The sequence below is a fragment of the Mustelus asterias genome, chromosome 14 (assembly GCF_964213995.1).
Source record: "Mustelus asterias chromosome 14, sMusAst1.hap1.1, whole genome shotgun sequence".
NCBI lineage: Eukaryota > Metazoa > Chordata > Chondrichthyes > Carcharhiniformes > Triakidae > Mustelus > Mustelus asterias.
Window position 1 is genome coordinate 83,969,836 of NC_135814.1, and position 12,709 is coordinate 83,982,544.

The 12,709-nt window shown below is 46.7% G+C and overlaps 1 pseudogene; it reads left to right on the forward strand.

Annotated features, from left to right (window-relative positions):
• Positions 1 to 6,792: 6,792 nt before the first annotated feature.
• On the forward strand, positions 6,793 to 8,765 carry LOC144503821 (gamma-crystallin M2 pseudogene; annotated as a pseudogene).
• Positions 8,766 to 12,709: the final 3,944 nt, after the last annotated feature.

Here is a 12,709-nt window from a genome sequence, read left to right on the forward strand (position 1 = left end):
CGACCGCGTGGGGACATTGTGGCAGGGGCAGCCGCAGACTCCACTTTATTCAGCGGGACCGAAAAACTGCGCGATTGCGTTTCCAGCCTCGGATCTGACGACGGCAGCAGCTCCAGGTGGCCCGCGGTGTTACTTCTGTGGGGGGGCGAAACACCCTCGGCAGCGATGTCCAGCTAAAGCGGTGTTGTGCTCCGCCTGCGGCAAGAAGGGACATTATTCCAAAGTAAACCGGACCAAACCTCCCTCCAAAAACAGCAGTACGGCGTGTGGCTCCCCGGAGCCGGCCTCCTTGTCTTCTGCGTCTTCGAGGTCTTCCACCACGTGCGATTCCAGGACGTCGCCATTCCGAACGATGGAGTCGCAAGACACGTGCAACCTGCAGGGGCCGCAGATTTTGGCGCCATCGTCCACGTGCGACCTATGGGGGCAGCCATTTTGGTCGGCACCGACCGCGAATGACCAGCAGGGGCCGTCATCAACCATCTCAGCTGCCTGCAGTTGCACCCACGAACCAACGGTGGCGTCAATCATCCTGGACCAGGCCAAGCCTCACAGACTCGACAAGCCCATGATGGACATACAGGTAAACAGACGCCAGATTTATTGTTTGTTTGACAGCGGGAGCACGGAGAGCTTCATTCACCCTGACACCGTGAAGTGGTGTGGTCTCCAAATTCAGACTGTCAAGCAGACAATTTCGATGGCGTCAAGGTCCCGGTCTGTCACCGTGCTAGGGAGCTGTGTGGTCAATCTGATGGTGCAGGGCACGGTTTACGAGAACTTCAGGCTCCTTGTGTTACCGCACCTTTGCGCGCCGATACTCCTAGGACTAGATTTTATGGTCCACCTGAAGAGTGTAACCCTGCAGTACGATGGGCCACTCCCTCCGCTTTCAGTGGGAGATCCGCAGCCTCTAAATTGCCCAACGCGCTCCACATGTAATCTTTCAACGCTCAGGATTACCACACCCTCCCTATTCCAGAATCTCGTGCCAGGCTGCAAGCCCATCGCAACAAAGAGCAGGCGTTACAGCGCTGAGGATCGGATCTTCATTCGATCTGAAGTTCAGCGGCTCCTCAAGGAAGAGATCATCCAACCTAGCGCTAGTCCTTGGAGAGCGCAAGTCGTGGTGGTTAAGAATGGGAACAAAGCCCGGATGGTCATAGACTATAGTCAGACCATTAACAGATACACGCAGCTGGATGCGTATCCCCTCCCGCGCATATCTGACATGGTCAACCAGATTGCGCAGTACCGGGTGTTCTCCACCATCGACTTAAAATCTGCTTACCACCAGCTCCCCATTCGCCCAGAGGACCGACAATACACGACCTTTGAGGCGGATGGTCGCCTGTACCATTTTTTAAGGGTTCCCTTTGGTGTCACGAATGGGGTCTCGGTCTTCCAGCGTGCTATGGACCGAATGGTGGACCAGAACGGGCTGCGGGCTACCTTCCCGTACCTGGATAACGTCACCATCGGCGGGTCATGACCAGCAGGACCACGATGCCAACCTTCTTAGATTCTTACCCACTGCATCTCGCCTGAATCTGACCTACAACAGGGAGAAGTGTGTATTTCGCACGCGCCGCCTAGCTATCCTCGGATACGTGGTGGAAAACGGGGTCCTTGGCCCTTATCCAGACCGTATGCGTCCTCCTCGAACTCCCCCTGCCCACTAGCCTCAAAGCACTGAGAAGATGTTTAGGCTTCTTCTCATACTTTGCACAGTGGGTTCCCAATTACGCGGACAAAGCCCGTCCGCTCATCAAGTCTACCTCCTTTTCCCTAACAACAGAGGCTCGCGTAGCCTTTGCAGGAATAAAAGCCGACATCGCGAAAGCCACGATGCACGCTATCGATGAGTCCATCCCCTTCCAGGTGGAGAGTGATGCATCTGATTTCGCCCTGGCCGCCACACTTAACCAGGCAGGCAGGCCCGTCGCCTTTTTCTCTCGCACCCTCCAAGGCCCTGAAATTCGACATTCGCCGGTGGAAAAGGAGGCCCAGGCCATTGTGGAGGCCGTTCGGCATTGGCGCCATTACTTGGCGGGAAAACGGTTCACTCTGCTCACGGACCAGCGGTCTGTGGCGTTCATGTTCAACAACACGTTACGGGGTCAGATCAAGAATGATAAAATTTTGAGGTGGAGAATCGAACTCTCCACCTACAATTATGATATCATGTACCGTCCAGGGAAGCTCAACGAGCCCTCGGACGCCCTGTCGCGTGGAACATGTGCTAGTGTGCAGGAGAATCGATTACAGGCTCTCCACAATGACCTCTGCCATCCGGGGGTCACTCGGCTCTTCCACTTCATAAAGGCCCGGAATCTACCCTACTCGGTGGTGGATGTCAGGTCCATAACCAGAAGCTGCCGGGTATGCGCGGAATGCAAACCGCACTTCTACCGACCTGACAGGGCACACCTCATTAAGGCCACTCGTCCTTTCGAAAGACTGAGTGTGGACTTTAAGGGCCCCCTTCCCTCGACAGATCGGAACGTGTACTTCCTCAATGTGATTGATGAGTACTCACGATTCCCTTTTGTCATTCCCTGTTCTGATATGACCGCTGCCACGGTTATCAAGGCATTTCGTGATCTTTTCACCCTGTTCGGTTACCCCTGTTATATCCACAGCGATAGGGGCTCATCGTTTATGAGCGATGACCTGAGGCAATACCTGCTCTCATACGGGATTGCCTCTAGTAGAACCACGAGCTACAACCCAAAGGGTAACGGACAGGTTGAACGAGAGAATGCTACAGTCTGGAAGGCTGTCTTACTGGCGTTGAGGTCTAAAGGTCTTCCAGTCTCCCGTTGGCAAGAGGTACTCCCTGATGCGCTCCACTCCATACGCTCACTCCTGTGTACGGCAACCAACGCTACTCCTCATGAGAGAATGTTTTCATTCCCGAGGAAGTCTTCCTCTGGGACCTCATTACCATCTTGTTTGACGTACTCAGGACCTGTCCTCCTGCGGCGGCATGTTAGGACCCGCAAGTCCGACCCTTTGGTTGAACAGGTCCATCTCCTCCACGCCAACCCTCAGTATGCCTATGTGGCATATCCTGACGGGCGAGAGGACACGGTCTCGATTCGAGACCTGGCACCAGCAGGGGGCTTGGAAACCCCTGTCGCTCCCACACCCCCAGTTAGGGACCCCCCGACCATTATCTCCCCTCCTGACACGGCGCGGGCAGTATCGGGACCACCACTTAACCTTCTTACTCCCGTGTACAGCTTGCCTGAGTCCAGGAGATTGTCGCCACTTCAAGACGTGCCCAAGTTCAGCGGATTGTCACCACCTCGGGGTCTACCGGCCCGTGAGGAACTGGAGGAGTCACTGGACACTGCCTTGGTGAGAACGTCACCGCGATTGCCTGAACCGGTGTCATCACCGGTGTTGAGGAGGTCACAGCGACGGTGCGGTCCCCCAAACCGTTTGAACTTATAGACAGATGAACATTTGTTCTGTGTTTTGTACCCCGCCGGCCTTTGTTTTCAAAGGAGGGGTGAATGTGGTGAACCATTGTTGGTTACCACCAGGAGTGCTGAGCCGTGGTCTGGCCAGTACTATGAGTCTGTAGATGTGTTACTGTTGGGGTTAGGGTTGGGCTGTTCTACCTGTTAATATAGTCCTATGGTACACCCCAGTTGGCTCCGCCTCCTGGGAGAGGTATAAAGGTCACTGCTCTGCCTGGTGACCCCTTAGTCTGGGACTGTATATTGTATATAGTAGCTCCGTTATTGTTGGCAATAAAAGCCTTTATTTCCCGGGTACATCCTGCCTCCCGTGTGATTTATCGCGCATCAGTATGTAAATGGATAAATCTTCTGGTCCTGACCAAGTATATCAAAGAACGCTGCGTGAGGCGAGAGAAGAAATTGGGGGAGCCCTGGCTGAGATATTTGCAGTAAGAAGTTTTACAAAACCAGGTTAAAGTCCAACAGGTTTATTTGGTAGCACAAGCCACACTTTTGCTCCCAAATTTTGCTTTTGCTTTTGCTTTTGCTACCAAATAAACCTGTTGGACTTTAACCTGGTGTTGTTAAACTTCTTGCTGTGTTTACCCCAGTCCAACGCCGGCATCTCCACATCATGAGATATTTGCATCATCGTTGGCCACGGGTGAGGCACCAGAAGACTGGAGGGTAGCAAATGTTGTGGTCTTATTTTAGAAGCGTTCAAAGAAAAACCGGCTAATTATAGACTGGTAAACCTAACATCTGCGGTGACTAAGTTACTGGAGAGGATTCTGAGAGATAAGATATACAGACATTTGGAAAGACAGGGTTTGATTAGGGGTGGTCAGCACAGCTTTGTGCATGAGAGATCATGCCTTACAAGTTGTTAGAGTTCTTTGATGAAATGACCAGGAAGGTTGATGAGGGCAGGACAGTAGATGTAGCCTATATGGACTTCAGTAAGGCCTTTGATAAATGGTAGGCTGCTCTGGAAGGTTCGATCACACAGAATCCAGGGAGAGCTGAAAATTGGATGTACAATTGGCTTGATGGTAGGAAGCAGAGGGTAATGGCGGAAGGATGCTTGTCAGACTGGAGGCCTGTGGCTCATGGCATGCCTCAGGGGTCAGTGCTGAGTCCATTGCTGCTTGTGATCTATATCACCAATTTGGATGAGAATGTACAAGGCATGATCAGTAAGTTTGCAGATGACACTAAAATAGGTGGTATTGTAGACATGAGGAAGGTTATCAAAAATTGCAGCAGGATCTTGATCAGCTGGTGAAGTGGGTCGAGAAATGACAAATGAAGTTCAAAACAGTGTGAGAGATGTTGCATTTTGGATAGTCAAATCAAGGTAGAACATTCACGGTGAATGGTAGGACCTGAGGGAGTATTGTGGGACAGAGGGACCTTGGAGTTCAGGTGCACGGATCTCTAAAGGTGGAGTCACAGGTAGATAGGGCAGTGAAGAAGGCTTTTAGCATGCTGGCCTTCATCAGTCAGGGCATTGAGTGTAGAAGCTGAGAAGTTATGTTGCAGCTGTACAAGACGTTGGTGAGGCCACACCTGGAGTATTGTGCTCAGTTTTGGTTGCCTTGTTATAGGAAAGATGTTATTAAACTGGTTAGAAAGCAGAAAAGATTTCCACGGATGTTGCCAGGACACACGGGACTGAGTTATAGGGAGAGATTGGACAGACTAGGATTTTTTGTTTTGGAGCATAGGAGACTGAGGGGTGATCTTATTGAGGTGTATAAGATGATGAGAGGCATGGATAGGGCGACTGCACTCAGTATTTTTCCAAGGATTGAGGAATCGAGAACCAGGGGGTATAGTTTCAGTGAAGAGGGGAAAGAATTAATGGGAACCAGAGGAGCAACTTTTTGACACAGAGGGTGCTACATATGTGGAATGAGCTGCTGGAGGAAGTGGTTGAGGCAGGGACATTGACAACATTTAAAATGCATTTGGACTGAAACATGGATAAGAAAAGTTTATAGAGATATGGGTCAAATGCAGGCAAATGGGATTAGTTTAGATGGGCATTTTGATTGGCATGGATGCCATTCTGGACTCACTAATGATATGGAAATTGACATTTCAATCTGGTAATCAGCCTCACGCTGATTTCCGGCGCCAGGCTGATTACGTTAATTAAAATGGCCTGGGAGACTTGTGATAGGCTGGACACCGGTCGCGAATCCTGCTACAGGCCCCCTCACTGATATCTCCCAGCCCGCTGCGCTCTTCAAGCAGCGCAACAGGCCGGGAGAGTGGGGCCTATCATCTGTGAGCTGCTCAAACATTCATTGGCCTTCTGCTCCAAGATAATGAACCAGTATCACGTTGCTATGAATCGCTCCAATTCGGGGGGGGGGGGGCTTCAGGCCTCATTGGTGGGGTGGGGAGAGGTTTATTGCTGCTCAGATCCAGGCCTCCTTTGATCCCACTGCCATCTGTTTTTCCATAGTTCTGTTTACTGTTCCAATATATCTTCAGCTAACGTGAAACTTAGAACAAAATGAAAGATAGCATGGGTGAAAAGGACACTCATTCAAACATGAAACTGAGGACAGAATGTTTCTGTCCCACCCGACCCGGGAATCGTAGTGAGCGGAGGTGGACCACACAAAGGTCCACTTTCTATTCCTGGGCGAGAGCTGTGTGTGAGCTGACATCATTGTTAATAAATAAAACCCCTCAACATTGCTGTTGTAATGTCATGAAATAGAGACACACAGTGATGCTATATCATGGGCTTTGGAACAAAGCTGGAATCCAATTATGTAGGCAAAAATTCCACTGTAATTGAAGTAACTTGTGCTGGAAATGCACATCTGTATCTTGACCAGTTTTGCACTTGTCTTTGGTCTTTACGGTGAATTATTGGAAACATACCTGGTTGAATGCAGAATGACAACTGGACAGCAATTTTAGCGGATGTATAATACCCAGAACACAATGGAACCCAATGTATTGTTGCCCTTTTCTCTCAACAACTAAAATGACAGAGAGGCAAAAAAAAATCAATTGTGCCTAGGTGCTTTGTGGTTTTCTTTAGTGTATGTGACATGTGTTTCGCTGCTTTTGTGCTGAGTTCAAACTATTGCCACCATTATAATAACAAAAGTACAGCCCAGGGAGGCAATTCTGTCCAACGTATAAATACCAAGCTGCATGAAGCGGTGAAACATTCTGCCAGTTAGTCAGCTAACTCTGAGCTCAAAATGGGAAAGGCAAGAGAGTTTATGTATTCCATTAGAATTCTTCATTAGGTATTGACTATGTGAAAAATTCTTAATTTAAAATCTATCTCTTTCCACAGATCATCTTTTACGAGGACAGAAACTTCCAGGGTCGGCACTATGAGTGCAGCACTGACTGTGCTGACCTGTCCCCTTACTTCAGCCGCTGTAACTCCGTGCGTGTGGAGAGTGACTGGTGGGTGATGTATGAGAGACCCAATTACATGGGATACCAGTATGCTCTGACCAGGGGAGAATATCCTGACTACCAGCGCTGGATGGGATTCAATGACAACGTCAGGTCATGTCGCACCTACCCATATGTAAGTTATCTTTGTGATTTGTATGTTCTACTCAAACTGACTCTGAGAAAATGATGAGTGTGCTCAACAGTTGGGTTTCTATGCATTGTGTGGGTCCGATTTTAACTTTGGCCAGTGGTGGTTAACGGGTAGTGGATTGTCTGCCTGTCACACATCCAGCCTGGTTTACCAATCCACTCACATGTCTTCCTGTCACTGCCAGAGTCAGTAACAGCCCTTGTAACTTTGTAGCTGTTGTTAAGCTATACAGATTGGTTGTTAATCAATAGTTGCACAAACTGGGAAGTTAGTTTTGGGTATTAAATAAAAGCACAAGTTTCCGGATGCAATGTTCTGAAATGAAAACTGAAGAGCTGGAAAAACTTTGCAGATTTCACAGCATCTGTGAAGAGAAAAACAGAATTAAGTTTTTGAGTCATGCATGACTCTTTTTCAGAACTTTTAGCTTTAGGTGTCTAATGATGACAGCTTGCTGCAAAACTCATGAATATTCAGCATACAATTGTTGACATTTATTTGCAATCAATCAGATAGTTACCACTCACCACCAAGTTGGCACAGTGTAGAAATTATTCAATTAATCATTCGGCCCATCGAGTCTGCACCGATCACAATCCCGCCCAGGCCCTATCCCCATTACCCCATGCATTTACCCCAGCTCGTCCCCCTGACACTGACACTAAGGGGCAATTTAGCATGGCCAATCCACCAAATCCGCACATCTTTGGAGTGTGGGAGGAAACCGGAGCAGCTGGAAGAAACCCACGCAGACACGAGGAGAATGTGCAAACTCCACACAGACACTGACCCAAGCCGGGAATCAAACTCAGGTCCCTGGCGCTGTGAGGCAGCAGTGCTAACCACTGTGCCATAATTAAGAAAGCCATCTATAAATAAGTCAAAATATGACTGACTACAAAATGTTTACAGATATATTTGATTTGATTTATTACTGTCACATGTATTAGTTAGTATACAGCGAAAATTATTGTTTTTTGCACACTATACAGACAAAGCATACCGTACATAGAGAAGGAAAATAGGGGGTGCAGAATGGAGTCTTACAGTCATAGCTAGAGTGTAGGGAAAGATCAATTTATTATAAGATACGTCCATTCAAAAGTCTAATGGCAGCAGGGAAGAAACTGTTCTTAAGTCGGTTGGTACGCGACCTCAGACTTTTGCATTTTTTTGTACTCACCTCATTTATCTTATTGTAAGTATTAAATACAATATGGGAAACAGAAAACTGGTTCCACTCAAAGAAACAGTCGCAAACAGAACCGATCTATTGAAAAACTGAGATAATTCACCTTCAGTGAATTATCTCAGTTTTGCTCTCCTCATTGTTGATATCATCAAATGGTTTCCATTATATTCCTTCTTTTATAATGTTTCTTTTTATCTACCAAATGTATATTTATAATTTCATCTGATTTCTATTCCAGTACCGAGATGGAAACTACAAAATGAGGGTTTACGAGAGGCCTGACTTTGGGGGACAGATGATGGAATTCACGGATGACTGTCCCTCTGTCTACGATCGCTTCCGTTACCGTGACATTCACTCCTCCCATGTGATGGACGGTTACTGGATCTTCTATGAACATCCCAACTACAGAGGCCGACAGTACTTCATGAGACCCGGAGAATACAGGAAGTTCAGTGACTGGGGTGCATCTTGTTCAAATATTGGATCTTTCAGGCGCATGAGGGATTTCTAATCTGTTCTTATAAAACATTTGTGACCATAATAAAATACTCTATCGCTTCCATCATGGTTAACTCCCTTATTTTTGGATCATCATAGAAATTGTCCCACACAGCACTGACATTTGTTCAACTCAAAGGAAATATTTTAGCATAATGATCTCAGCTGTATAATTGTCATTAAAATGATTAAATAGAGAAGTGAAAAATGTTGGACCAAGAAACTGCCAGTAAACCTGTAAACAGGCCAATATTACAATGGGCTGCAGATCTTGTTGAGGTTTGTGCGGTCAATAGGAAACTATTCATTTGTGTGGCACCTATAGGCACCTTTTCCCTGGCCATAATGTCCTCTGCCAAGGAATACTTTAGTTGGGCTGCAATGCTTCAGCTCTCTGGGCCTGACAACCTGCGGTACTCCACCAGTGCTCCTGTCGTAATGAGCACAGGACTGATGAAGGCAGATTTGACGGGAAGAGGGGCAATAACAGATGAAGCCGAACTATTAAGAATGTCAGCTAACCTGGTGAATAGGAAGCAATTCTGGGTAGTTATAAATTTAATGGGAATAGTACCACATTTATTAGTATCACAAGTAAGTTTATATTAACACTACAATTAAGTTACTGCAACAATCTCCTAGTTGCCATAGTCCTGCGCCTGTTCGGATACACTGAGGGAAAATTTAGCATGGCTGATGCACCTAACCAGCATGTCTTTTTGAATGCGGGAGGAAAACAGAGCACGCAGAGGAAAACCATACGGACACGGGGAGAACATATAGATCTCGCACAGGCAGTGACCCAAGCCGGGAATCGAACCCAGGTCCCTCAGCAATACTAACCATTGTGCCACCGTGCCACCCAAGGATTCAGGAGATGGTTTTTCAAGCAAGATGTTTATGCAGAGGTCATGAGAGGTGATGGGAGAGAAGCTCGAGAATGATACAAGATCAGGGTTAGCTTGTGGAGATGTTCAGAGCAGCTTTGGCCCAATGGGTTTGAGGAAGTGAGGCAGAGAATACTCCAGGGGAATGTGATGCATTAAACTGAAAACACGTTAGGAACACAGCTCATTTGATAAAAATGTCTCAAGGAATCTTGTTGTAAAAAGATCTATTCCTACCATTTGTTTATATGCCTATTTCTCAACATTAGAATAATTGAAGAGCTTTGGGATGTGCTGAGATTGTGAATGATGCTCTGTGAGTGCAAATACTTCTTTCTTTAGCATCAATTCCAATCTAGTACCTAGTACTCACCCATAGCTGATGAATAGGTACTCCTCCATATTGACACCTCTTGGGAGAGACACTGAGAGCGTTAAGGATACAGAGTGTATTATTACAAATATGTCCTATGTATGATTGTTATGTTTTGGGGTTGTCTCCTTAACTTAAGGTGGAACAGAGGAATGAAGGGGCCGTGTGACCTATTCTGAATTCTACCCAACAACAAGCCTGTGTGGCTTCTTGCTTTTCAAAGGTTAAAGGTTGTACTGGGAAGGAGATGGAAAATATTCCTAACTGTAAAAAGACAATCGCTTGACAACACGGATCATGAATATTGCTGAAAAGACAGACATGTTGCCAAAGCTTTCTGTTTTGTCCTATTCAGGACAAATGCAAAAATTGCAAATTTCAAGCAATCACAACAATTCATAATGCTGGAAAAGAATGCTGCTGATTGGTTGGCAAGTCGACTCTGATTGGCCAAGGTGTTGCCAAGGAGAATGCAAAGGAAAGCAGCAGCTTCCCAGCTCTGTAGTAATTTATAAAGGCGCATTTATAAAGAATATATCCCTTTGAAGAATATAGATCCCTGAGTATGAATGCATGTCACATCCAACAAGCATAAATGATTATCTTAAATGCTAATGTAGCTGGATTCTAATATATATTCAGAGTCAACTTGTCAACTAATCAGCACTCGTTTCTCCTGCAGTATAAATTGTTGTGATTTTTGAAATTTGGCATTCTTGCATTTGTCCTGATATATGCGAGATGGAAAACTTCGACAACGTGCCTCTCTTTTCAGCAACATCTCTATGCAATTCATTCATGGGAAATATGCATCGCTGGCTGACCAGTATTTAGGGATAGGGATGTTTTGCTGCAATTGTATAGGGGGTTGGTGAGGCCACACCTGGAGAATTGTGTGAAGTTTTGTTGTCCTTATCTAAGGAAGGATGTCCTTGCTATAGAGGGAATAGAGCGAAGGTGTACCAGGCTGATTCCTGGGATGGCAGTTCTGTCATATATGGAGGGACTGATTCAGTTAGGATTATATTGACTGGTGTTTTGAAGAGTGAAGGGGGTCTCATGGAAACTTTTGCAATTCTAGCAGGGTCAAACAGGGTAGATTCAGAAAGAATGATCTCAATGGTGGGGGACTCCAGAACTAGGGGTCATAGTTTGAGGATAAAGGGTAAACCTTTTAGAACTGAGATGAGGAGCAATTTCTTCACCCAGAGGGTGGAGAAAGTAGTTGAGGCCAAAATGTTGTGTGATTTCAAGAAGAAATTAGATATAGCTCCTGGGGCTACAGGGACCGAGGGTTATGGGGGAAGAAGGGATCAGGATATTGAATTTGATGATCAGCCCTGATCAAAATGAATGGTAGAGCAGGCTCAATTCTGCCTACTCCAGCTTCTAGTTGCTATGTTTCTATTGCCCATCCCTAGCTGCCCTTGAAACGAAGTGGTGCTAGGCCATTTCAGAGGGCAGTTCAGAGTCAACCACATTATTGTCGCTCTGGAGTCACATGTAGACCAGACCAGGTAAGGACAACAGATTTCCTTTACTGAAGCACGTTCGTGTACCAAATGGGTTTTTCTGACAATCGACAATGGTTTCATGGTCATCAGTAGATTCTTAATTCCAGATTTCTTTAATTGAATTCAAATTCCACCAGCTGCCATGGCCCCCAAAACATTAGCTGAATTTCTGGGTTAATAGTCTCGTGATATACCTTATACTGGGCATTGGTATTGGTGAGGCCGCAGCTGGAATACTGTGTGCAGTATTGGTCCCCTTATTTGGGGAAGGATATATTGGCCTTGGAGGGAGTGCAGAGAAGGTTCACCAGGTTGATACCAGAGATGAGGGGTGTTGATTATGAGGAGAGACTGAGCAGATCGGGTTTGTACTCGTTGGAATTTAGAAGGCTAAGGGGGGATCTTATAGAGACCTATAAGATAATGAAGGGGCTGGATAGGGTAGAGGTGGAGAGATTCTTTCCACTTAGAAATTAAGCTAGAACTAGAGGGCACAGCCTCAAAATAAAGGGGGGTCAGTTTAGGACAGAGTTGAGGAGGAACTTCTTCTCTCAGAGGGTGGTGAATCTCTGGAATTCTCTGCCCACTGAAGTGGTGGAGGCTACCTCATTGAATATGTTTAAATCACGGATAGATGGATTCCTGATCGGTATGGGAATTAGGGGTTATGGGGATCAGGCGGGTAAGTGGAACTGATCCACTTCAGATCAGCCATGATCTTATTGAATGGCGGGGCAGGCTCAAGGGGCTAGATGGCCTACTCCTGCTCCTATTTCTTATGTTCTTGTGTTCTTACTGTATGGTCAATGTCAAGATAGAATGAAGTTGGGGAAGCTAGAGGATAGCTTATTAGCATTTATACCTGGATCGTAGAAATCATAGAAACAGTGCAGAAGGAGGCCATTCGGCCCATCAAGTCTGCACTGACCACAATCCCACCCAGGCCCTATCTCCCCACATATTTACCCTGCTAATCCCTCTAACCTACACATCCCGGGACACTAAGGGGCAATTTAGCATGGCCAATCAACCTAATCTGGACTGTGGGAGGAAACCGGAGCACCCGGAGGAAACCCACGCAGACACAGGGAGAATGTGCAAACTCCACACAGACAGTGACCCGAAGCCGGAATTGAACCCAGATCCCTGGAGCTGTGAGGCCGCAGTGCTAACCACTGTGCCA